Consider the following 27,970-nt stretch of genomic DNA (forward strand, 5'->3'; position numbering starts at 1 on the left):
CATGTTAACTTTGGACGTCTCATTTAGAAAAGGACATAGGACTTCTTCCCTTTGAAAGAACAGAATTCACATTAGCAGCACAGCCAACAGTCCTAGTCTGGTTCCTCTCTGATATACTACCTCCCAGAGGTATGAGAATGAACTGGAAAGAAGGACTTATAAGGCTCTTATATCCCAGACTGGAGTTTTTACCATCATCAGAATGCACAGTTGATTATGGGGTTCAACATTAAAGCTGTTTACAAAAGAAACTATATATATAAACCTCTGGTCACCAGAACACAGAACTGGAAAAGTACAAGGACCTTATCTGTTTTCTCCACTGTTTACCTGATAAAAAGTACCTACCAGCGGAGTTCCTGTCATGGCTCAGAGGTTAGCAAATCCGACGAGGAACAATGAGGTTGCAGGTTCAATCCCTGATCTTGCTCAGTGGGTTAAGGATCTGGCATTGCCCTGAGCTGTGGTGTAGGTTGCAGACACGGCTCGGATCCCAAGTTGCTGTGGTTCTGGCGTAGGCCGATGGCTACAGCTCTGATTCGACCCCTAGCCTGGGAACCTTCATATGCCGCAGGAGCGGCCCAAGAAATGGCAAAAAGAAAGAAAAAAAAAAAAAAAGAAAAAAGAAAAAAAAACCTATCATGAGTATTTAATATTGGTTGAACAAATGGATATTTTTGCATAATGGCTGTTTTTTATGCTTGGTCCATCATAGCTAAAGGCCCAAAAACATGAACAGATTGATTTCAGATTAAGTATGTAGTGAACAATGTCTGCAAAAATTTGCCATCTCCCCCCACCCCAATATTTTGTTATCTGTTGACAGAAAATGCATTATATGAGGATTCAGAAAAACTGAGATTCTATACGATACTGCCAGGTACCTACCAGTTGTGTGACCTTGGTTAACTTCTGAAGTGGGCTTCCTGCATCATGGGATTATAAAAAGATGGTTAAGATAATTTTAATAATCTGAACACACAATTCCTGCCATGGCACAGTGGGTTAGAATCCATCCACAGCAGCTCAGGTTGCTGCAAAGGCATGGGTTCAATCACCAGCCCTGTGTAGTGGGTTAAAAGGATCCAGCATTGCTGCAGCTGCAGCTGGGATTCAGTCCCTGGCCCAGGAACTTCCATATGCCAGGGGTGTGGCCATTAAAATAAATAAAATAATCTGGACACAAAATGACTGAGTTATGGACCAGACATTCAATATATTTTAGAGGGGGGAAAAAAAGACACTGAGACAAATATAATTTTAATGAAAGGAAAGGAAAGTCATTTATCTTCCAGTGACTGTCAGTGTACTAGTGCCTAGAGAGGGAAACATTTTTAAACATTGTAACAAGACTTTCAGAAAACTTTAGAGGTTCTGTATCAATGCCAGATGCACTCAGGTCTCCATTGCAAGTGCCAAAGGATAAGACTAAGACTGAAAAAAAGGAGGTGGTTTAAAAGTTTTATATTGAAAGCTCCCTTGGCATAGCAGGTTAAGGATGTGGCCTTGCCACAGCTGTGGTGCAGGCTACAATTGTGGCATAGGTTCTAATCCCCAGCTCAGGAATTTCCACATGCCATGGGCGCAGCCGGGGGCAGGGGTTTAAATCTGTAAAGTACATAAATTACAATAAAGCCCAAAAGGCCTTAATACTACTGAGCTAGGCATAGAAAAAGTAGCCCTTTCCATGAAGTTCAGATGAGGTATTATGTGGGAATATGATGAAAGTTTGAAAATTCTAGGACACAAAAAAAAATTGAAATACTGTACCTTGGTTATTTATTTATTTTTAAGTTGAAGAGGAACACCATATAGACAGCTCTCTCCTATACTGCATTTTTTAATGTGCACAATGTGAAAAAATTTACCATTGCTTATGAGAAGCCTGCTTTGTCACCCTCATACTTCTGCCCCAAGGCAAACATGTATGCTAATCAGCTGTGGGATTGTAGCTATTCAATCATATAGTCTATGATGAAAGCAATTTTCACTGGAAAGGAAAACATGGTATTTTAGTTTTCTCAAGCCCAAATTCTGAATTTCCAGCTGCCTCCTGTGATTACCCCTGCCTGTCCTACTTAAAACTCAACTTGAACCTATCTTTCTCCATTAAAATCTGCTCCCTGTCCTGGCATGCCCACCCTCCCAGTAATCCAGGCTTAATACCTGGAGTCATTTTTCACTACATCCAGCTATTCAACAGGCATTTGAGTGTTTACCATGTATACTCACTATGCTTAGCAGCTTCCTCCAACTTCTTGGTCTCAGGATATCTTCACATTATTAAAAGCTGAGGGTCCCAAATGCTTTGTTTACCAGTATTTTACCATACTAGAAATTAAAACTGAGGGGAAAAAAACATAGTGACAAATAAATCACATTAACATTTTCACGGAAGTAACTGTATTTTTCAAATAAGAGTGACGTTTTATATTTCTGCAATTCAGTCCGCCTTAATATAATGCCTAAGTACAAAACAGCTGGATTTTTTTTTTTTTTTTTTTTTTTTTGTCTTTTCTAGGGCCGCTTCCCGCGGCATATGGAGGTTCCCAGGCTAGGGGTCGAATCAGAGCTTGGATATGGTGTGCTATGGCTGTGGCATAGGCCAGTGGCTACAGCTCTGATTCGACCCCTAGCCTGGGAACCTCCATATGCGTACGGCCCTAAAAAGACTAAAAAATAAAAAAAAATTTAAAAAAATACTTAAAAAATTTTTTATTTTATTTTTTAAATTTAGTTTTGTCTTTTTGCCTTTTCTAGGGCTGCTTCCCACAGCATATGGGGGTTCCCAGGCTGGGGGTCTAATCGGAGCTGTAGCCATCGGCCTACACCACAGCCACAGCAACGTAGGATCCGAGCCACGTCTGCCACCTACACCATAGCTCACGGCAACACCAGATCCTTAATCCACTGAGCGAGGCCAGGGATCGAACCCGAAACCTCATGGTTCCTAGTCGGATTTGTCAACCACTGCGCCACAATGAGAACTCTCAAGGCAGCTGGATTTTTATCTTCTGTATTCAAAGTTGGTTATGTTACTTAGAATTTTTTGTAATTTTATATATTGATCATATGGAAAATATTGGTTAAGTCAATTGTATAAATCTTCCAAATTTGGGAGTTCCCAGCATGGCGCAGCAGAAACGAATCCAACTAGGAACCATGAGGTTGCGGGTTCGATCCCTGGCCTCGCTCACTGGGTTAAGGATCCAGTGTTGCCGTGAGCTGTGGTATAGGTCACAGCCGTGGCTCGGATCTGGCGTTGCTGTGGCTCTAGCTGGCAGTTATAGCTCCAATTAGATCCCTACTGTGGGAACCTCCATATTGCCACAGGTGTGGCCCTAAAGAGACAAAAAAAAAAAAAAAAAAAAAACTTCCAAATTTTGGCCCACATCGTTATGCACTATCTAATGTTATACTAACATTCTCACTTATTTAAAAAAAAAAAAACACTAGGGACAGTACTGATAGTCAGCCTCTTGCTAATAGATGTTTCCCCAGAATTCTGTATTTTCACTTCCAAGTTTGAATTTTATCATTGACAACAACTGCTGTCAGTTTTCCTTGAAAGGCTAACTTCCTTCGTATTTGAAAAAATGTCTGCCAAATATCCAACTGTGACAATCAAAATTTGACAGTCAATCTTTCAAGTAAAATTAGTATTCCAAGAAAATAGGAGCTAAATCAGCTTGCAACTCAACTGTCTTGAATGTTTTTTCCTGAGACAACCATTATACTTTTTAGCATATGAAGTACCACAAACTTTCCATTTCATCACCCATATGTGTATTATGTACTCACGGTCCAGATTTAATCAAATAATTTGTTTTCACAAGGACTTTTTTTTTTTCCTTTTGCCATTTCTTGGGCCACTCCCTCAGCAATATGGAGGTTCCCAGGCTAGGGGCTGAATTGGAGCCGTAGCCACCGGCCTACGCCAGAGCCACAGCAACTCGGGATCCTTAACCCACTGAGCAAGGCCAGGGATCAAACCTGCAACCTCACGGTACCTAGTCGGATTCATTAACCACTGAACCACGACGGGAACTCCCACACAAGGACATTCTTTAAGTGAAACTGCCACCCCCTATTCTGCAAATGGATGGCAGAAAATGACTGCTAGTTTTGTGCCACTGTCTTTCTTTCTGCCAAGTCCTGGCAGTTTTACCCACGTTTGCGTTTCACCATTAGTGAAAAGGTCAGGATAAACCGTTAAGATTTTAAAGTTATTTAATAGGACATGTTGTGTTTGTCGCACTTCATGTTAAGAGTCTGACTAGCTGCTAATGCCAGACAGGTAAAAGCAACATAACAAGCCCAACCATGTTTGAAAATTCATCTATTGTGAGGCACACATACAGTGCTACCAATGTGGTATTAACAGACTTCATGTCTGAGCATAAATCTTAACAAGTTACTATATTGTTATAAAGCAGCACTACCATGAATTTTTACTTTTCATCATTCAAGAGCATCAGCTGTTTATGGCTTTTTGTAAAGTTTCTCCACTAATATGTATGATCTGCCAGCCATATGTTATATAATTTATCATTTAAGATACTTCAGTAGGTTTTCCTTATAGTTTCTATTAACTTCATCTTCTTAGCATTTTTAAACATAGATGGTGTAGTTGTGGGCTGAACATGTCATTTTTTAAGCCAATGATCTATTCTTAAAAAATATTACTTATAGTATCTATATATAGTATTTATATAATAAGAAAAATTGGTTTATTTTGAATAAATTATTAAATCCTAGGGGTTCCTGCTGTGGCTGAGTAAGATCAGCAGCATCTCTCTCTGCAGTGCCAGAACGCAGGTTCAGTCCCTGGCACCACACAAGGGATTAAAGGATCCAGCGTTGCCATAGCTGCAGTGTAGGTCAAACAGTGGCTCACATCTGATCCCTGGCCCAGAACACCATATACCTTGAGGAAGCCCCCCCCGCAAAATTCTAAAACAAGTTGTAATTAAATTTAAAAGTTAATAAGTTGTGAGAAAATATTTAAAACTTTCTTTCATAACAAGACCACAGAATGTATTTAACTACAGAGTTTTGTAGTAGCAATTACATAATTCTGAAGGTTGGTGGGATTTTAGAGGTATAACCTAAAGAAAGTTAATTTCTAAAGTTACAAAACATAAACCTACAACCTTGGGAAATTCTGGAAAATTCACATAGCCCCTACACACCTGTGAGAAAAAAAAATGGGCTCTGGCCACACCCACAGCAGTGACAATGCCAAATCCTTAACCCATAGGCCACCAGAGAATTCCTATGAAAATAGTTTTGACCTGAAGACCTCCCTATGATTAGACAACAGGAATATAAGCACTATCATCCCCTCAAGGAGCAACCTTAAAAAGCAAAAAAAAAATTCCCCCACTTACTAATCTAATACAGTTGTGAGAAGTGCTATGACAGCTTTCAAGTGGGGAATCCAATATCGTGGAGTTAAGGGCATCAAGGAAGGCTTCCTTGAAAAGTGATGTGTTGAGACCATTCTTTTCAGTGACTGGTGTTCAGAGTCCTTTAACTTCCTTTCCATTTTGATTGCCATCATTGTATAACAGACCCCATCGCTTCCTGTCAGGACTACTGTAAAAGAATCTCCTAAGTTTGGTCTCTCTGCCTTCAACCCTACAACCCATCCTGTATCTGTAGCCAGATTAAATTTCCTAAAAGACTGTTTCTATAGAGAAACATGGTACCCTAAGCTAAGTAAGGGATACCGACTAGGTAAGTCAGATTAGAATTTTGAATCTGTAGCTCCTAATTGCTGTGTTTACAGGAGAATTATTAAACCTCACTGAGCTTTAGTTTCACACTCTGTAAGATGAAGTTTTATACATCAGAACCACACTAAACTCACTGGCAAGTCTGCCATACTAACTGGTACAGAACTGTCACTCAACGAATATTAGTTCATTTCTTCTAACCTACATTTCCATTAGCTTTTGCCTATGGTATGCACTAGGGTAAATTGCTATTACTTGTAATAAAAAGTCTGGGGTGGGATTTTAACCAAAGGTTAATAAAAAGAAAAAACCACTGTCCCTACACTAGAGGGTGGGGTTAGTTAGCTAGTAAAATAACGAATTCTATAAATGTGCTGAAAAAATGTGTTACTGTTGTCAGCAGGAAAAGCCAATCACAAACATGTTTAAAAAAAAAAAAACAAACAAACCTAGAAAACAAAGGGTGACTAAGTACCAGTACAAACTAAATATCTGGGGGAAAAGGCTGGAAAAGTAGGATTAAATGCAACCATGACTTTGAGATACAATCAGAGAGGCAGAAATAGTCTCTAGTCAGCAAGAAAGGTATACACCATGACACCAGTAATAAGTCATCAAGTTTGACTCTGGCCTAGATAAAACAGACCTAAATATTTCATTCCATGCTATTAATAGTTCTTTAATAAACCAGTTTCTCACCCACTTCATCAAGAATGGGGATCATGGAGTTCCAATTATGGCTTAGCGGGTTAAGAACCCAACTAGTATTCATTGGGTTAAGGATACGGGGTTGCCAAAAGCTGTGGTATAGATTGCAGATGCAGCTCTGATCCCGTGTTGTTGTGGCATAGGCCAGCAGCTGAAGCCCTGATTTGACCCCTAGCCCAGGAATTTCCATATGCCACAAGTGTGGCCCTAAAAAAGCAAAAATAAATAAATAAATAAATGAAAATAAAAAGGAGGCAGGATAATGGATAATAAACTTTTCTGGAGAAAAAAGTTCCCCAACATGAACAGTACACTACTAGGTAACAAAATCAAGAATTTTTAGCCTGCAAAGTATGAGACTCCTGAGTATGTGGCTGGACAATGGGCTGTACAATTAAGTCTGGCCTAAAACAAACTAGTCTTACCCTGGGAATGTGGATCCCTAACATATTCTGGATTAAGAGTTGTAAACTGTAATTATAACAAACCTCCTCCATACATAACAACTGTTAAGAGAAACAATGCGTAGTTCAAATTTTGTATATCTTTCTTTTCTTTTCTTTTTTTTTTTTCTTTTCTAGGACCGCGCCCACAGCATATGGAGGGTCCCAGGCTAGGGGTCTAATCGTACCTGTGGCTGCTGCCACAGCCACAGCAATGCAGGATCCGAGCCACATATGGACCTATACCACAGCTCATGGCAACGCTGGATCCTTAACCCACTGAGCGAGGCCAGGGACCGAACCTGCAGCGTCATGGTTCCTAGTTGGGTTCGTTAACCACTGCGCCACAACAAGAACTCCAAATTTTGAATATCTTAAAAAAAAAAAAAATTAAAGCCTAAAAACCTTCAGTGTTCTGATGCAATTATTATGGCTCTACTTCAAAGAGAGATAGATAGTTGGTTTATTTTAAAAACTGTAATAAAGCCTGAGGAAGTATAGCACAGGAAGAGGATAAGTGCAATGGTTTGCACAGGAAACCCAAGGAAGAGCTCAATGGTAGACAGATGTATTATTCAGAGACCATGAGGCATGAGTTTTCTTTATGAACAGAGTATTAGGCAACTTGGGTTACAAGTATGATCCTAAAGTATCTCCATAAAAGAAGCATTGTTTCTATGGACTTAAAAACTATTATTTGAAAAACAATTTCACATATAAATCAATAAAATCAACATTTACTGAGAACCCAGGTCTGTGTTAAGGCACTGAGGAATCAAGAACAAACTGGGAATCCTTGAGGAATGCATTTAGTGGGAAAACAGACAAAAAAGGTAACTTCCTTGCTCAAAAAAAAATTACTTGGAGTTCCCATCGTGGCACAGCGGAAACAAATCTAACTAGGAACCACGAGGTTGTAGGTTCAATCTCTGGCCTTGCTCATTGGGTTAAGGATCCAGCGTTGCTGTGAGCTACACAGTTGCAGACACAGCTCAGATCTGGCATTGCTGTGGCTCTGGCATAGGCTGGCAGCTGCAGTTCTGATTTAACCCCTAGCCTGGGAACCTCCATGTGCCACAGGTGTAGCCCTCAAAAGAAAAAAAAACTTACTTGGATCCCTTTTAAAAACAATGTGACCTACAAGTTTCAAAAACTATCACATATTACTTTCTGCCTTTCAAAATGCTTCCTTTAGGGACAAAGTAGATTAGACATACAGTTTCCCTGATGTAATCATGTTTCAGATACGTATACTGTAGCCCCATGAGGGCTGCACTAGCATTGTGATTTCTAGGCCACCAAATCAGAAGCATATAAGGAACCTGAAAAAGAATTCTAGTAACCCCTGCTCTCCAATCTTAATTGAGAATCTCTGTGTGAGGGACTGGGAATCCGCATTAAACAGCCAAGTACAATTGTGTACTTAGTTCTCATATTTTAAGGAGAAATTTTAAGTTAGCACATAAACCATAAAGAATTTTGGTATTAAAATATATCTTAAATTTATAATTCATCAGATGAAAACTTACTTTGTGATGGCTTCCTGTAACTTAGTGCCCTCTCTGATGAAAGTTTTTCCAAAACTGAAAACTTTGTAGGACTGAAATTCAGGGGTAGTTTCACAAACACCAGATATAGTCTGATTCTTCCCTAAACTTATGTCAGTATTATGGTTTAATGAAATCTCATTTTCTTAAAATTTATTAGGCATTCTTTGATGAAATCCAACTAGTCAACACATTGTTGTCCAAAGCAGGTTATCTACAGTACTGGTTTGTTGGCTTTAGCTCTCAGCTAAAGTATAGAAATAGGTATTCAAACAAACCAATCAAGTACAAATACACATATAACCTAAATGGACCACAGAGTTTCAACTTTTCTTTCCTTACTGCTTAGTATGAAAAGAAAATTATCAATGTCCATATTAATTATTCTGCAATCCACAGCACAAATTTGTGGCTACAGCCACAATGTACACAGTAGCAATTTAGACTTAAATTACATAGCATGAAAAATTCAGTTTTGTCACAAAAGCCATATTTCCAAGGCTCAACAGTAACATATGTTAGTAGTGACTACCATATTAGACAGCATAGCTATAGAACATTTCCATCATCAGAGTTATACTGGCCAGTGCTAATCTAGAGCACTACCAAACATACAAAAGAACTGTTTGAGAGACCAACCTATCAAACCTTATAAAGACATCTACATGTCACTCACTGCATTTTATTTAGGGTTGGCTAGACATCAAGGACTATACTAGGTGCTTAGGTACAAGACTCAACAAGAACCTGTGCCCTCAAGAAGCTCCAAATAGTTAGGAGAATTTAAGCAAGCAATGACAACAACCTGATAAGTGCTATGATTCAACCTGCTATGGGATCAGGAGAAAGCAATACTAACTTTTTTATGGGGGATTCTGGCTTAAAGGATGACAGATCACAGAGATATTTCAGTCTTCATGCTCTTTACTTGAAGGGTAAGGACTATGGAGGGTAGCATTCCAGAGGGAACCACCCTACAGAGATCTGATAATGTTACTTTGATTTCGGTAAATAGCAATCAACTCAGTGTGACTTGAGCAGAGAAGTACTTTTTGTAGGCATGTGTGGAAAATTGTGCAAAGAAAAAGGTGTTGAGAAAAGATAAGGTTAGTCCACTGAGGGAACTCCTTTTTCACATTTGTGATGATAGAATGCATTGTTTAAGTAGTTAGGAGCCAGTAATGGAGTTGTGTCAGTTATTTTCATGCTTTATCTTAATTTTAGGACAACTGTCCCAGCAACACCTAAGATTTATCAGATACTGGAGACAGAGACACTAGTTTGGAAGCTATTAGCATTACGGCAACTGAGCTCAGTTACTAACTAATGAAAATACAAACAGATTTATTGAAAAGTATTCAAAAGACATAAAGGGGAGTATTGCTGAACCTCAGGTCCAATCGCAGTGGTAGTCAAGATCATCTGACTGTGAATAGGGTCAGGAGTAAAATCCCAGCTTAAGAAAAAGAAAAAAATGAAAATCAAGGTAAATATTCACGAACATCAGTAAATGAGGAATAAATGCACTGTTGGGCCTATGCTCAAGATGGGTAGTGTTAATTGGTGGTGGAACTTATCTGATTTCATGACTTGCTGGCTACCTAAAACAGGTGAGGAGAAAGCCAATGGGACTGGGACTGGATGAGCAAGTACAACAAACAAAATGGGCTTAAAGTATGAGTGAGAGTTATCTGACCGTAAGGATGCAAGTGAGGGGGCCTAAGGTTTGGAGATTAATATTTAATCTCAGATGCTATACTTTGGTGGTGTAGCAAAAGTCTACAAATGGGATGACTGTAAAACTCAGTAGATCCGTGCTTTTTAACCTATCTCCCTTCATCAGGAAATTGCGACACAAAGATCTTTAGTAATAACACGCAGTCTCAATGCATAAAATCAGGCTTAGGTGTTGCCTGGACTCATTTCCCATCTCCACCCCACTATAATTATTTTGTGACACAAACTCAAGACTGTGGGAATATAGAGAAATTGGGCTCGTCCTCGTACACCTGCTCAATCCCCTGCAGGACAACGCCCAAGAATCAGGTTAAGCCAGGGCAAAAGAATCCCGCCCATAATCGAGAAGGAGCAAACTGACATGGAGGCGATGACGAGATCGCGGGGGAGGGAGGGATTTTTCTAGGCCCAGGGCGGTCCTTAGGAAAAGGAGGCAGCAGAGAACTCCCATAAAGGTATTGCGGCACTCCCCTCCCCCTGCGGAGAAGGGTGCGGCCTTCTCTCCGCCTCCTCCACTGCAGCTCCCTCAGGATTGCAGCTCGCGCGGGTTTTTGGAGAACATGCGCCTCCCACCCACAAGCCAGCAGGACCGACCCCCCACTCCTTCCTCCACCCCCCACCCCCACGGGTCCGAGAGCAGGTAGAGAGCTAGTCTCGTCCTTCAGGCGGCGGACGCCCAGGGCGGAGCCGCAGTCACCACCACCCAGAAGCCTCGGCCCGGCAGCCCGCCCCCGCCTCCTGCGCGCGCTTCCTGCCACGTTGCGCAGGGGCGAGGGGCCAGACACTGCGGCGCTGGCCTCGGGGAGGGCCGTACCAAAGACCGCCTCCCTGCCGACTCGCGTAGTGGTTTCGCTCATTTGGGACCCAAGCCAATAACAAGGGGCCGTTCCCAGGACTTCAGCAGCCAATCAGATACCAAAGCCGAGCAGGCGGCGGGTAAACCGACTCCCCCGGAGGGGAGGGTGGCAGGACGCCCGCGCGGGAGCCACTTTCACTGACCCTCCCCTCCCCCCGCAGGAGGCCGACAGCGCCCGCCTGTGCAGCTCTCTCCACCCCACCTACCTACCCACCCAGGGGGCAATGCGAGAGTTCCTGGGAGGCTGCGCACTCCCGAGGCTGTAACTGACAGGAGCTTTACTCCAACCAAAACACGCCATTTGTGTTTTCACACACGGCGGGAGGAGAAGCGGCCAATCAGTGACAAGAGAAGAGCAGGAAGCGCTCCTCCCTCTGCGGGAGCAATGGCTCCGTCCGTATTCCAGGCTTTTCCGCTCCCTTCTCCCTCCCCCTCCGGTTGCCGCAGGGCGGGCCGCACTCCCGCCTGCCTCTCACCACCTCTTCCCCTTCCAGCGTAACAAACGATATGCTCCCGACTTCCCGCTAGGGAAGGCGACCCCCGCTACCGGTCAGACCACCTCAAGCACCCATCCCCCGCCAAACCGCCGGCCCTCCCCCAAACCAGAGTCCCGCTCCCCTACCTAGCCGAGGCTCTCTGAGGAGCCGGAGCCCCAGAGCACAGCCTCTTCTCTAGGCGGCCCCGGCGGCTTCCGCTGATTGGCGGGGAGCTGGCCAATGGGTGCGAGACGGTGGGCGGAGGGGCCAATGGCGCGGCGGGAGGGGGCGTGTCCCGGGTGCCCCTGGCGCCGGCGCTGGGAATCCCCGTGCGGTCAGTGGCGTTTCCGCTCGGGCAGCGGGCTGAGTGAGCTGCTGCCGCCGCCGCCGCCGCCGCCGCCGCCGCCGGGGGAGGGGCGGCCGCCGCCCGCCTGCGCTCAGAGACTCACGCAGCCCCAGTCCCGCCAGTCCGCCAACACAGTAGTGCCGGCCCCCCCCTCCTTCCCTGGCCCTCCCCCTCACCGCCTTTGGCTCGCTCCGCCTTTTTGCCCCCCACCCCCACCTCACGGGCACGGGCCATTCCCGGCCAGGAAACGCCGTGGCGCCGCGCTGGGCCTAACTCGAGTCCTGCTGCCTACCGGGAGTGCCGTGCGCCGCAGCCCGGGCCCAGGCCTGGGACAAGGTAAGGGTGCGACAGAAAAGAGAGACCTCCCCTCACCACCGGGCCCCGGGGGAGGGAAGGGTCACCTCCTCCGTCTCCTCGCGCTTGCTCTCGGGACGTGGGCCTGGCCCTCCCCCGGCTCTCAGCAGGAGGATGCTGCCCCTTCCCATCCCCCCTCGCCCCCCCACACCACTGTACCCCTCTTTCCCAGGCGGAGAGGCCCCCTCCTTAATCTAGTCGACCCCACTACCCTTTTCATGTCTTTCCTGGGTCAGGACGTTTCCCCTCCCCCCACGCCTCTTCACCCCTTTTCCTGTGAACTGCCTACTCCACGTTTACCTTTTACTTGAGAATAGGCCTCTCGCCGCCCTCCTCAAAATACACAGCACACTTTTTTTTCCCCTCCCCAAACCCCACCCCCACCCCCGTTCGCGCGGCCTTGTGACAACTCTGGTCGCTCTGGGGCCCTCGATCTCCCCCCTCCAAGAATGTTCCTGGACGCTTTTCCTCTCGTCCTAGGGTCCCTATTGCAGATGATTGCTTCCTTTCCCACACTAAAGACGTTGGGCTTCGCCACCCCCACCTCACATTCTTGGGCTCTCAGTGGCGTATGCCCCAGTATCTCTGAAATGGCCCCACTGAATTTGTAGGGTTCTAGCTTGGAGTTGAGCCAGATTGTGTCGTTTTCCCTGTCTTGGGCGTGGAGAGAGATCATTTGAGAATATCTTTAAAGGCAGAAAAATGTAGCCTCTATTAATTGCCTTTCCCTCTGCGTGGAAGCCAGGGATGCGAAGTGAATGGTGGTGAGAAAAAGCCCTGGTTTTTAAGTAGGTGAATCGCGTGACAGGGAAAGTTTAACTGTTGGGAAAGCCCCTTCTATGCTAATTTATTCTATAGAGCTCTTTGCTTGTCTCACTTCTTGGGAATAACTGGTCTTTCCCTTGGATATTGATGCTGCAGCCAGCTCTGCTGGTCTGGGTCAGGGGTGCGTGTATGACCTGCATTTTCTGCTTTCTCATGTTACTTGTGCAATGTGTTCACCACCAAGTCATTTTTTGCCCAGACCTCTGGGTTCCATTGGGCTTTGTCTATACTTAGTTCATTTTTCTAGTTTTCCCCGTGCTCATAGTACTGAAAGAATCCCCAGGTTCTCTGCTAATTTCCTTTGTCATTTTATTAAACAAGTTGCATTTAAATGACATATTTGTGACCAAGGTCATATTTACATTTTTTTTATTGTTGGGCAGATGTTATTTAGCAATACTTTGAGTAGGATCCAGCTGAGTTGAGTATTCTGAGCTCTTCAGGAGAATGTGTACCCCCTATTTGGGAAAAATTTCTTGATTAGTTTTATATCATTAATGTTTTTAGGTCACTCAGAGAAAAATTGTAAGTGATAATTTTAGATGTGTGGAATCTGAGCTAGTACTAAAGCAGAGAATATTCACATTATCAGAGGTTTCTGGGCTGCTTGGAGGACAGAGGTAATTTTTTTATTGGATTCCTACCAGTTTTCTCAGGCGGATCATTAGTTTTCTGTTATAACCAAAAATTCTAACCTATTATGGGATTAAAGTCTTTAAGGTTTACTCACGCTGTCATTATGTATAGGAAAATGAGTTGTGTCCTTTGGTAGGACATGACACAAGCCTCTGTCCTTAGTTGAAATTTTATATTTGTCTGTAAGGAGAGCATTTGGCAAATTGGCTTTTTGAAGACTAAAGCTTAATCTTCACTCTTAAATTGCTGGCTTATTAAAATGGATATTTTGAATTTGGTAAGTGTTGATTTTTCTAATAAAAAGCTTTATTTAAAACTAAAAGGGTGACCTTAGGATTGTTTTTTCTTCTAAAGACATAATTCCAACCCTTCTGGCATGAGGCACTGGTCCCCCCCCCCAAAATGTGTAAGGAGTGGGGGTGGGGTAAGGAGAAGGTTGTTCCTTTGGGTTAGATCACAGGGGTGAGTATGCAAGGCAGGAGCAGCTGCTGGCTCTGGAGCTGTGGTTGCTACGTGAGAAGCTTGAGTAGTGCTGGCTGCTGTCTCCAGGGAAGGACAGCAGTGCAGCGTCCATTAATGCTGTTGGCTGCAGGGAGCTGCACTTAGGCAATGGCTGCTTTAGGACTAAGAAGAAGCCTTGCTTTCCTGGGAATTTTCACTGCTGAGCTGGTTTGCGTTTTATTGGTGGGGAGATGAGAATTAGCAATTCATAACCTTCTACCCATTTATGGATATTTAGCATCTGGAAACTGGATCATAGTTAAAGACTTTTCTTTTTTGTTTGGTTTTTGGGGGTTTTTTTGGCAAATTTTTTATTTGTATCTAGGGATTTTGCTTGGCTAGGACTCAAAGTTCCATTCGAGTTTTAATTTTTCAATCCATTTAAAACCAAAGTAGTAAGAATTTAAGGATCTTCCTGAGAACCAGAATGGGGAAAACATCAGTTTATTTTTCTGCAACTGACCTGCTTTTCTCTATCTCTTTAATTGTTAAGTTAATTTTAATACTTCATTGTTTGTCCCCTTCCTTCCTGTTGTGAGACCATATGTAACCTTATTGAACAGATGTTTTGCCAAACGTTTTACTCATTTGGAAATCTTAAACTCTTAAAAGAACTATCCTTTTTGGAATGATTTCTAAATATAAATATCAGGTATTTCCTCTTATTTTCTTTATTAGTAATAGACCTCCCCAGATTAGATTATTTCTTTAGAATTTGAACTATAATATTGATTCATTATAATATGTGTTGAATATATAGTCTTCTAAGATCACAAGGATGTATATGTTTGGCCATGATCCATCTGAAATATAGGGCAGACTAGAAGTAATAATCAGAAATCAAATAAATGCAGTGTTCAGAATACTTGAGAAGACAGCCTCTGAGCCTCTTATTTGGTCTCCCTTCCCCCACAGTTCCTACACTTTAGGAAGATCTCTGATTAAGCAGAACAGTTTGTTGAGTATGGAGGTACTTGAAGGAGAACCATCACTCTAGTACAACATCAGTTACGTATGATACTTAACAAATGCCTAAGACTCTTGCATCCTGTATATTTTTTCCTTGAGAATTTTGATAGGATCAGTTTTGTGTAAATGTACACAGTAGGTGTGATATGACTCTTGGCATTTGTGGCGGGAACCAAAAAGAATGGAAATGAGTTTTGTCATTCACAAATGTGGCTTGTATTGTTTCTCAGTGATGAAAGCAGACTAATGAAACAGAACTTTAAGTGAATAATATTTTAGGTGGCTCTAATTCTTATTACTACCAAAATAAAAGATGTTGTATCAGATAAATAAGTTTTGGCTCATACTGGCTGTTTAACATAATTCAGTTTTGTCTTTTAGTTTAAGTCATTGCATTATATGGAAGCTACCTTAGAAATCATTGCTTTAACTTGTATTTCCTGTTTGGAACTCCCTTGTGATCTTAATGTAATCATTTCCTTAAAAGCATAAGGGGCCTTTGTATAGGAATTATATGAGTATGCTTGAAATTTTTAATATCTTTTGATAGTATTTTGTGTCCAGGAATTTACTTATTTTCTGGACTAATTTTGGCTTTTCTGGAGAAACGTGGGTATTCCATTTTTTGCTTTTGGACACGAAAATAATTCAGTACAAAATGCAGATGTGCAGACAACCAGTTTTACTTTATCCTCTTCACATTCAAATAACTTACATTAGGCCACAATTAAGGACAGTCAGTGATTGTTGGATACAACTCATTGAGAAATTGGATCATGAATAGAATAAAAAATTCTTCTAATTTTTGGTTCAACTCTGGTGATACTCAGTTTTACTTGAAACTAAAAGGCCTAGTGAATTTTTTTATAAAAATTGTTTCAGGTTTGATAACAAAACATTGAAAAGGATGTTTTGTTTAAAACAGAACTTTTGACTGCAAAAGTGTGAGAAAATGTATATTTACTAATACAGCTGGTGGTTATTTGTAATTTGATTAAAAACATCCTTTCAGAGGCACTTACTGGAAGAAAAGTATACAGTACCTGTTGTAAACAGGGATTCATTCGTACCTTTCTTCATTGCCAAAAATTCCAAAATATGTAGTGAAATGGCATTTTTAACCTTTCCCTTGATGCAGTGAGTGATTTCTCCTGTGGTAAGGAGTCCGGGAAGTTCATGAAAGGTTGATAGAATAACACTTCTTTAATTTCTCAATACATGTTTTGTCAAATCAGAGTCTTATGAAAAGTATCCTTTGTATATTCATTCTAAATTGAGTAAAAGATACCCCATAAATTTGGGGTATTGGAAAGCATCACTTTAGAGAATTCTCTTATTCTGACAGATATATTTAAACACTTTATTAAGAGAACTATGAGAGATAATAAAGAAACAATGAAGCAGAATCTGTCTACTTTGTATGAGCCCTCCCTGAGCTAGGAATTTGTAATCCCATCCTGCCTCACTCAGTTTTTCCATCATATTGATTTTGTTTGCTGAATACCTCAGGGAGAGAGATGTAAGGGTCACGTTTACTATCTTTGATATAAAGACAGCGAAAAGGAATTTTCTGCTTATTGGAATAATGTCTTAGTATTTTTAAAACACTAAGACTATTGGCCTGTTTTGCCTGGTATATATGACTTTCGATTTGATCTGCTGTGCTCTTCTGTCTTCCTTGAAGTATGAGAATTCTGAGTTTGATGGCAAATTGAAGTAATAAGAATCATTTCTTTGGCCTGTTAGTCATGTGCGTATACCTAGAGCTGAGGATACTTACTGGCCTATGTTAAGAATCGCAAAAAAAAAAAGCAGAAGACATAGGACTTTATACTGAATTGGTTTGTATCTGGGGAATCAAGTTTTTGATGTGCTACTTAACTGAGGGAAAATGCAGGATTCCTTGCTGCACTATTTGAAAAATAGATGGAAGCATGGGAGGAGCCTGAGACCTCTGCAGCAGGATTTGGTCTGAGTAGAAAAGGAAGATTTTTGTTTCAAATTGCCAGCTGCTTATGTCAGACTGACTCCCTTATTATGCTTCTAGTTGGCCTGTCAATATGGCCAAACAGCTAGATAAGTGCAGGGCAGGACAAAGGGCTCTTTGCACAGCAGGGAGGCAGTGTTAGTGGGGGAGGGGCAGGAGGTAGGAAAGGCAGGAGAAGGAGATTCTTTTCCTTGGGAGATTATTCAGTTTGGCATACAATTAAAGAAGTCATTTATAGTTCCCACTCAAGCATTGAATTTGTGCCAGCCATATACTGTTAACCCCCAATTTAGTGTATCCCTGACTATCTGGTAGGAGCTCATCCCCTCCTCCAAGGAAAAGTAAAAAAAAAAAAATTTGGAGCTTTATATAGTTTAAAAGAAAATAAATCTCATGTCCTCTACTCGCCTAAATACAAATCACTTCCTGAGTAGACCAGTTCTAGAGTGTTTTACAGCTGAATTCTCATTAAAAAAAGATAGAACAGAATCTTCTGTCTGAATAAAACTTGTATTTTAATAAAATGTGCATTGTCTTATTTGGATTAGGATTAGACTGGAATAAATAGAATAATTTGTTTCCCTTTGTGAAATAGTTGCATATTGTGAGCTCCATTTTATATCAGTATTATGCGGAGAACCCTCCAGCAGAACCCTCCAGCATTCATGTGTTGGGTTGCCATCAAGTAAAATGCTAACTGCGGAAAGGCTACTTAGTTTCAGTCTCATCCCTGCTTCCTGGAGAACTTGCTATTCCTTGAAGATTACCCACCCACCCCCTTTTAAATTAGGCACAACCTTGTTTGTTACATTTATGCTCAGCTCTCCCTCCCAAGTAGGATGGATGCATTTAGTTTATTAGCATTAATATGAATCACAGAGTTGGAAGATATTTTTCATTATCTCTCTGGTTAAGCAAAATAATAAAGTTTAAAATATACATTAAAGTTTGAGCCCCTAAGGAAGTTTTCATTTAAAATGTTAAAAGTATCAATGTCCTGAATAGTAAATATAGTTTAAAAATGAATATCTAATAGGTGTGCCATTTCCTTTTTTTAGTGTTGCTTTTTATTTTTATTTTTTTAATTATTCTTATTTTTTTCCATTATAGCTGGTTTACAGTGTTCTGTTAATTTTCTCCTGTACAGCAAGGTGACCCAGTCACACATACATATATATTTTTCTCACATCTTAGTAAAAAAACAAAATATTAAAGAATTGCATTCCTAAATTGGATAGCAATTATTTTGATTACAATTGGATTCCTAGTTTATAAAAAGTTTATTCTGAGGTTCTTTGAAATGTTGAACATATTTAAGAGAATTTGATTTTTAGAAATAATTGGCTTGAACTCAGTTTTCCAAGAGTACATCTGTTGCTTGAATTTAGATACCACCTGTATTGTAATGTTCTTAAACCAGCCCTTAAAGTTTTCCCTCTGTCCAGACTGCAGGAGACAATAAAGGAAATTGGAGTACTGATTTTTACTTAGGGATTCAGAGCTTGTGGCTGATAGCAAAGAAAAGATGTTTTAACTTAATAGAATAACTTAAAACTGCCTTTAGGAGTTCCCTTCGTGGCTCAGTGGTTAATGAATCCGACTAGGAACCATGAGGTTGCGGGTTCGATCCCTGGCCTTGCTCAGTGGGTTAAGGATCCGGTGTTGCTGTGAGCTGTGGTGTAGGTTGCAGACGTGGCTCGGATCCCGCGTTGCTGTGGCTCTGGCGTAGGCCGGTGGCTACAGCTCAGATTGGATCCCTAGCCTGGGAATCTCCATATGCTGTGGGAGCTGTGGGAGCGGCCCAAGAAATGGCAAAAAAGACAAAAAAAACAAAAAAAAAAAAAAAAAAAAAAGCTGCCTTTAATGCATATTGTAATACTACACAAACCTAGCCAAGCTTTGTGTCATTTCCCTCTGTAGAAGAAACATAACTGTGTTACCTACTTAACATTTATAATTTTATGTGCAGTGGTCTTGGCAGTGTGATATATTTTGACCTGAAAAGGGAAATTTGAGTGACTAATTATCATTGCCATTAGAAGTTTTTAAAAAAATCTGTAAAATAGTAACAACATTAACATGAAATTTAGTGAGCTGTGTTTTTTATTCCTATAGATACTTAGGATAGTCATTTCTTCTCTTTATAATTCATTCACATGGATTATTTCCATAGATTTGTGAGACTAAAATAGAAGCCATCTAGTTCAAACCCTGGCCTCCATTCCAGACAGTTTTCTCTGCATGTACTTAAACCCACATTGCTAGTTCTGTAAACATCCTGTACACATAAGCGTGTACACACATACACATAGTTCCCAACTAATTAAAAATCTCTTTGTTGTGGCTTTTAGTCCTCTAATTACTTGAATCTTGCCATGGGCCTAAAAAGTTCCTGGCGAAAGTGGGGGCACATTTTAATCCTGAAGGTCTTAATAACTGCTTTAGCTCCCCAAACAACTCATCTCATTTTCAATAAGACCTGGTCATCAGTAGGCTAGAATGGAGGTGAAACACATAGCACTATACCTCATCTTGCCTGTGCAGCTGTTCCACCTTATTTCCTGCTATTATTATCCTATAACACCTCTCCCCAGCAAAAGAAGAAAGTAGGACAAAGGGGGAAATTGGTTGGGCTAATATGATTTTTATTATAGTTAGATTGTGGGTTTGTTTTTATGTACAAATAGAGCTAACTTGTCCTATTTTTGAAAGTCAGTAGTGAAAGAGATTTTATAACTTTAGTATCTTATAATGTTTCCTAAAAAACATTTCAGTTGTTAACCTTACAGGTTTTAAGCACACTTACTTTTCATTGGTTCGTCACATAATCATTTTTACCACCAGATGGCCACTGTATTACTGGCTTGAAAAAAGGGAGAGTCTTCTATAGATAATATTTGCAATCTGAATTGGGAATTACTAATTCATATAATTCATATTTATAGTTACATAAAATAAGGTTAAAAATTAAATATGTATGCTTGCCCCTTTGCCTCGGTGGAGGTGAAATTAATTGTTTGAATATAGATTTTTCATTCCTCAGAGTTCTTTCTTCCAACTGCATAAATTATGTTCTTCAAGCCTTCTTTTTCCCACACAACTCCCCCACAAGACATTTTATTTTTTATCATTTTTATTGTTTTCTGGTGCTGAAATTTTTCCCTCCCCATTCCTGAAATGTGAAGATAAAAACCCAGTACTCTAATAGGTGAGTGTATGCTGAGTGTAGTAAGAGGATTATTTTATAATTCTTAGAAATTATGATCTGGTTAGGATGTTCTATATTTAATGATGTCAACTTATTAATTTTAATGTATGTCCAGGTGGATCTCATTGTTTTATGTTTGCACCCATTGTTTGTCATTTTGTTTTAGGTGGGGTTTTGTTTCTTTTCCTCCCTATCTCCATGTTTTGGGTTTTTTTATTCCTGCCCAGTTGTGGGTTTTACCTGTGTTGAAAATTTCTATTTCCTTCCACCAACCTCTGTGCACACCACAACATATACAATTTGTATTCTCAAAGCTCTATGAAGGAGGATGTTCTGTAGTTAATAACCAACTATTTGGGCATTCTTGGTTTCCAAGAATGGTTTTGTTTATTAGGAAGAACCTGGAAGAACCTGTTGGCATTTAGACTGCCTCTACATTTATGTTACATTTTCCTTTATTAATGTAGGTTGTTGAGAATTGACTTATTCTGTAAGAGAAACTATACAAAAACAGAAGGGCCGCAGTTAGATCAGGTTATTTAAAAAATAATTGTTTATTATGATAACATTTGTGATAGAGTCTAAAGGTCATTTTTAAACTGTATTTTAGTTCTAAAGAATTTAATCTCCTAAAATAAAACAAAGAGAAGAACTTCTGAGGCAGTGTGACTGATTGGCATGCTGAATGTAGCATTAGATTGTTGTATGAATACATAATTTTTTTTTGGTCTTTTTGTTTTTTTAGGGCTGCACCCACAGCATATGGAGGTTCACAGGCTAGGGGTCCAGTTGGAACTATAGCCGCCAGCCTACACTAGAGCCACAGCAACATGGGATCTGAGCCACATCTGCAACCTACACCACAGCTAATGGCAATGCCGGATCCTTAACCCACTGAGCAAGGCCAGGGATCAAACTCGTGTCTTCATGGATGCTAGTCAGGTTTGCTAACCACTGAGCCATGATGGGCAATTCCCTGAATATATAAATTTCTATTTTCTCCATTTATGATGCAGACTCCTATAGCCATGCAAGTTAAATGTCTTTATGTCCACAGCTTCATAAATATTAGGTGAGATTACTTTAAAAAAAAAAAAAAGATTTGAAGAAATTATAGAAACAAGCCCCATTTACTTTTTTTTATTTTTGGTCCACCCCACAGCATATGGAGTGCCTAGGCCAGGGATCAGATCTGAGCCACAGTTGCAACCTAAGCCTCAGCTGAGGCAACACTAGATTCTTAACCCACTGTGCCAGGCCAGGGATCAAACCTGTGTTCAGTGTTCCCAGTTCACCACCAGTTCTGTTGCATCACAACAGCAACTCCAAATTTTTGAAGTCCATTTTTTATTATTTTTGTACTTGCTAGACAAATTTAGTTTTATTTATAGCTTTTAGAACCTTAATGTTGTAGCTTAGTAATAGCACAAAATAAAGGTGGCTTGACATGGTATCCATGTATGTTTTAGGATGGGACTAAATTGTACCAATTTGTTACATATTTTCATATTTAGGCTTTTATTGAAAAGATTTACCCAATATTTTAAAACCTATGAAATAGCATAAAATATTCACATTTTAGTAGATAGCCATCTGTTGGTGGAACATTATATAAGCAATACTAAAACCAGATATTTACTTAAAATTAAAAATGAGAAAATTATGTTACCATGTATGGAGGTCTGCAGTTACTATAACCGTATTACTTTAGAACAAGTAGGTTAAAAAAATGCCAGCCCCAAGGCTCTTCCTTTGGAGTCTAGGCTGGTTGACCTAATCAAAACGTTTTTGTTTACTCTTCCTTACTTTACCCCTAGGCTGTTAAGATTGAAGTGTTGCTAGGAATAAGGTATCCATTCATATATTGAGTAGAAGTCTGATTAGGTCATGTGTGCAAGCCCATAGGAAGGCATGAATTTTTAGAAGAGCAAGGCTCTCGGTAAGTGTAACTTTCCTCTAATAGTTTATTATGAATAGTTGGTATGAAAAGGAATGGTTAGAGGTTTGCAGGGTACACTAAGCAAGAAGAGAGATAGACATATCTCATTTGATATAAATATGTCAGACAAGAGAGATGAAAAGTAATTTTTTATGTACAATGCCTTAGCTTTTCTGAACTCAATAATATTAAGATTGTATTTCTATGGAAAATAGCTTACCCAAAGGATTGAGTTGAACATCTTTTGTGAAAATGATATTTTAAATTTGATCTTTTATGGATAGAGGAAACTTATGTCTTGATTTCCGTACAATAGTCCTGGTTTATGTCTACCAAGTAATTAGTAATAGCATCCCTTTCCTTCAGAAATGTCCCACTTTGGACCATAAATTATATGCTCACCCTAATTAGAGAGGATCATGAAATTTTTCATCACTCCATAGCAACACACTTTTCTTTTCCAGAGCTCTTCTGATTCTTCTATCCGCTAGGATTTTTCTCTTGGCTTCTCTGAATTCTCATTTCTACATGGACAACTTAATTTTTTTAATTTTGTAATTATAGTTTATTTACAATGTTCAGTCCATTTCTGCTGTACAACAAAGTGACCCGTTATGCATATATGTATGTTCTTTTTCTCGTATTATTTTCTGTCATGTTCTATAGTTCATAAGTGCCTGGATATAGTTCCCTGTGCTATACAGTTGGACCTCATTGCTTGTCCATGCTAAATGTAATAGTTTGCATCTGCCAACTCCAAACTCCCAGTCCATCCCATTCTCTTGCTCCCCCAACTTTGGCAACCACAAGTCTGTTCTCTATGTCCCACATGGACAATTTTAGAATAACTTTTTCTTTCCCTTTTAGTTGGTATTGAGGGAGGGGATAGATAACAGATTTGCTTTTTCTATTAAGAAAAATTCCAAATACAACAAAATAGAAGGAATAGAAAAATGGACTCTTTTTCTCATACTATTTTCCATCATGTTCCATCCCAGGATTTTATTTAAACCATTCCATATGATCAAGATAAGGTCCATCTAGTCACTTGACTGATAAGTTTGTGTCCTTCTAATTTATAGGTTCTCTCTTTTTTTCATATAACACATTTGTTAATGAAATTTATCACTGTGTTGAGTTAGCACTCTTGATTTTTGGAAATTTATATCTCCATGATGTCATTTAACATATTCTGCTATTAGATGACCCTCCCCCCATATTTTAAGTAAATTAGTGATTAGATCCATTGCAAGTATACTTTATAAAAAGTACTATGTACTTCCATTAAGAGTTATATAATGTCTACCTGTTTATGTGATATCAGGCAGCTGTCAAAGGGCCCAAAGTTTCTGTGTGTGTAGGTTCTTTGGAGAATTTACTGTATTAGAAACTAAAACTGAGAATACTTTTAAAATATTTATTCACTAATTTTAGAGTAGCAGTAACAAATCTTGACATAAAATGATTGTTATGAAAAATAATTTTTAATAGCATTGTTTTACATTTTTGCCAATCTCTTTAGTGATAGAAGGCAACTGCTTTTTTTTTTTTTTTTTTTTTTTTTTTTGCTTTTTGCTTTTTGGGCCTCACTCACACCATATGGAAGTTCCCAAGCAGGGGTTCCAATCAGAGCTGTAGCTGCTCACCTACACCACAGCTCAAGGCAACGCCAAATCCTTTAACCCACTGAGCGAGGCCAGGAATCAAACCTGCATCCTCATGGATACTAGTCAGATTCTTAACCCCCTGAGCCACAATGGGAATTCCTGGCAACTGCTTTCATATAGGTGCTTCTACATTTAATTTGTTGTGATAAGTTGTTTTGGTTGAGAACTGAAGAAAATCTGGCTTTATACAGATGCGTAGTTGAAAAGGGGAACACTTAACTCCCTGAATCTCAAGAACTCTAGAGTTCTCAAGTCACATTTTGAGAAGAGTAAGCTTAGATCCATTATTTCCTTTATGGTTATGAAATAGTGATATTCTATCACTATTTCATTATTTTCTGTAATACCCTAATTATTTGGATACCATTTGAAAACAAAATTAAGATCAGTACTTGTTTTCTTTTTATTAAAGTATACTTTATTTACAATGTTGTGCCAATTTCTGCTGTATAGCAAAGTGACCATATATGTAAATTCTTTTTTTTTTTTTTTTTTTTGCAGAAAGAGACACTTAATATTTACTGTTCAGAACAGTGTTCCGGCAACCAGGGGGCCTCAGGGGTGAGCAGGGAGAGCCTGGTGTCCTTGGCTTTACCAGGTCACTGGAGGATGGGAATGTGAACCAGGCCCGGGGTCCCCTGTTTAGCCAACTTTTGGACTGGGCAAGAGAGGAAGTGGGTGCAGGGCTGGAACCCTGCTGGTGTTGGCAGCTGCCTACCTTGGTCTGGTGGAGACAGCGTGGGCCACTGTCCTAAGGTGGGGGGGGGTATGGTGACCGGCTCAGGACAGAGAGGCGCCTGTGATTCCCCCACAGGGCCCCAGCAGTCAGGGGTCTACATTCTCTTCCTCATACTATTTTCCATCATGTTCTATCCCAGGAAGATTGGATATAGTTCCTTGTGCTGTACAGCAGGACCAACCTCATTGCTTTATCCATTCAAAATGTGATAGTTTTCATCTACCAATGCCAAACTCCTTATCTATCCCACTGCCTCCCCCCTCTCCTTTGGCAACCCACAAGTCTGTTCTACATATCTACAGAACATGTTTCTGTTCTATAGATATGCCCATATTTTAGATTCCAAATACAAGTGATGTCATATGGTATTTCTCTTTCTCTTTCTCTCTTTACTTATGAGAATCTCTGGTTGCATCCATTTTGCTACAAATGGCCTTATTTCATTCCTTTTTATGACTAAGTCGTATTATTGTGTATATATACCACATCTTCCTAATTCATTCATTTGTTTATGGACATGTAGGTTGTTTCCATGTCTTGGCTGTTTTGAAATAGTGCTGCTATGAACATAGGGGTGCATGAATCTTTTTCAAGGAAAGTTTTGTCTGGATATATGCCCAGGAGTAGAATTGCTGGATCATATGGTAGTTCTATATTTAGTTTTCCGAGGTACCTCCATACTGTTTTCCGTAGTGGTTGTACTGATTTATATTCCCACCAACAGTGCAGGAGAGTTCCCTTTTCTCTACACCCTCTTCAGCATTTGTTATTTGTAGACTTATTAATAATAGCCAATCTAATTGTTGTGAGGTAGTACCTCATTGTAGTTTTGATTTCCATTTCTCTAATAATTAGTGATGTTGAGCATCTTCTCATGTGCCTGCTGGCCATCTGTATGTCTTCTTGGAGAAATGTCTATTTAGGTCTTCTGCCTGTTTTTTGATTGGTTTGTTTGTTTGCTTTGCTGTTGAGTTGTTTGTATATTTTGGAGATTAAGCCCTTGTTCATTGTATCATTTGCAACTGTTTTTTTCCCATTCCTTAGATTGTCTTTTCAGTAGGTTTTGGGGGGTGGGATTGATTTCCTTTTCTGTACAAAGCTTTTAGGTTTGATTAGGTTCCATTTGTTTATTTTTGGGTTTTTTTCTATAGCTTTAGGAGAGGACCTAAGAAAACATTTGTATGGTTGATGTCAAAGAATGTTTTTTCTGTGTTCTCGTCTAGGAGTTTGACGGTTTCTTCTCTTATGTTTAGGTCTTTAAGCCATTTTGAGTTTATTTTTGTGCCTGGTGTGAGGTGTGTTCTAGTTATCGTTGATTTACATGCAGCTGTCCAGTTTTCCCAACACCACTTGCTGAAGAGACTGTCTTTTTCCCATTTTATATTCTCACCTCCTTTGTCGAAGATTAATTGACCGTAGGTATCTGGATTTATTTCTGAGTTCTCTATTTTTTTCCATTGGTCTGTATGGAGTACTTGTTTGGTTTTTTCTTCCCTTCTTTACTTACCAGTTCTAACAGTAATGGGTTGGTAACTTAGCAACCTCTAGAAGTGAGCAGTGAAATGTTTTATTATTATTGTGTACTTAAAACTTCATATCTGTTTATATCTTTCAGTCTCTTACAGTTTTTAATTTTGACATTTGGCTCTTGGCTCCTAAGTCCTTTTTGCCCATTCTCAATAGTTTCCTAGCTTTTTTTTTTTTTTGATTCCTTGCTTTCTAGTATGACAAGATGTTCTAGGATCATTTTGTGCATTTCCTGCCCCAAACCTGGGATTACTCATTTCTACAAAACTCTGGTTTCTTTAGTGGGAAATGGTACTTAGAGACCATGATCTGAGTGTTGGGAGTATTTAATGCTCTTGGGTTGGGACTTGTTTCTAGGCCTTTTCAATGGGCAGAACTAAAAAATGGTTTCTTTCCTTTCCTCTTTTTTTCCTGTTTTTAAAATATCACTGGTTGGTATTTGATAAATTCAGTTTTGAACTTAGTGCTACATAATATTTACAGAAACTTAATTGTTTCTTTATGCCCCAAATCCCAATTTCTACTAATAAATGATGTAATTACTCTTTGCTTTGTCCCACAGCACACACACAACAGTTTTATTTTTATTTATTTATTTATTTATTTTTGTCTTTATAGGACCTCACTTGTGGCATATGGAGATTCCTGGGCTATGGGAGCAATCAGAACTGTATCTGCTGGCCTGTGCCAGAGCCACGGCAATGCTAGATCCTTAACCCACTGATCAAGGCCAGGGACTGAACCCACAGCCTCATGTATGTATGTCGAGTTCGTTAACCACTGAACTATGATGGGAACTCCATACACAACAGTTTTAAAGTGGCAGAACTGGGAGTTCCCGTCGTGGCGCAGTGGTTAACGAATCCGACTAGGAACCATGAGGTTGTGGGTTCGATCCCTGGCCTTGCTCAGTGGGTTAACGATCCGGCGTTGCCATGAGCTGTGGTGTAGGTTGCAGACGCGGCTCGGATCCTGCGCTGCTGTGGCTCTGGCGTAGGCTGGCAGCTACAGCTCTGATTAGACCCCTAGCCTGGGAAACTCCATATGCCGCAGGAGCGGCCCAAAGAAATAGCAAAAAGACAAAAAAATAAAATAAAATAAAGTGGCAGAACTGGGAATTCCCATCATGGCTCAGCAGAAACAGTCTGAGTAGTATCCATGAAGACACAGGTTTGATCCCTGGCCTTACTCAGTATGTAAAGGATCCGGCATTGCTGTGAGCTGTGCTGTATGTTGCAGATGCGACTCACATCTGGTGTTGCTGTGGCTGTGGTATAGGCCAGCAGCTGCAGCTCCGATTCACCCCTAGCCTGGGAACCATATGCCATAGGGGTGGCCCTAAAAAATAAAAAGACAAATGAAATGGCGGAACTGGCAGTACTTTTTTGTATGAGTACTGAAAAGTGAGTTTGTTTGTTTTTGCCCTTAGGATATATCTCTTCAAGGATATATAGTCACATTACGGTGGTTTCAGATCACTTGGGATAGTTCTCCTCTATGTGGTTGATACACCAACTTGATACACAGTGAGGTTAATTTGTTTTATTTCACTTTCGGATGTTTCAGGGATTAGTTTCTGTTTTATAATTGTATAAGATATGGTAGTTGAATGAAATTTGCAAATCTGAATATAGTCAAAGATCTAGCTTCTAGTTTTTTCTATTTTTTCCTCTCCTTGTCCCTATGTGTAAGACTTGACAGATTCATTCATTTATGAATATTATTTAAAGTGATATTTTTATCATGGTATTTGTTTTGTAATACAAG

General features: G+C 40.1%; 2 protein-coding genes across 2 annotated transcripts in view; one reads left to right on the forward strand and one right to left on the reverse strand.

Moving 5' to 3' along the window:
* Window positions 1-11,775, reverse strand: part of SRGAP3 (SLIT-ROBO Rho GTPase activating protein 3) — a 392,297-nt gene extending 380,522 nt beyond the window's left edge. The window contains 1 exon segment of the mRNA XM_021071097.1: window positions 11,652-11,775. The gene's annotated coding sequence lies outside the window, so the exon portion shown is untranslated.
* Window positions 11,856-27,970, forward strand: part of SETD5 (SET domain containing 5) — a 91,775-nt gene continuing 75,660 nt past the window's right edge. Inside the window, 1 exon segment of the mRNA XM_013981946.2 lies at window positions 11,856-12,187. The gene's annotated coding sequence lies outside the window, so the exon portion shown is untranslated.

This window comes from Sus scrofa, chromosome 13 (genome assembly GCF_000003025.6).
Source record: "Sus scrofa isolate TJ Tabasco breed Duroc chromosome 13, Sscrofa11.1, whole genome shotgun sequence".
Classification (NCBI taxonomy): domain Eukaryota; kingdom Metazoa; phylum Chordata; class Mammalia; order Artiodactyla; family Suidae; genus Sus; species Sus scrofa.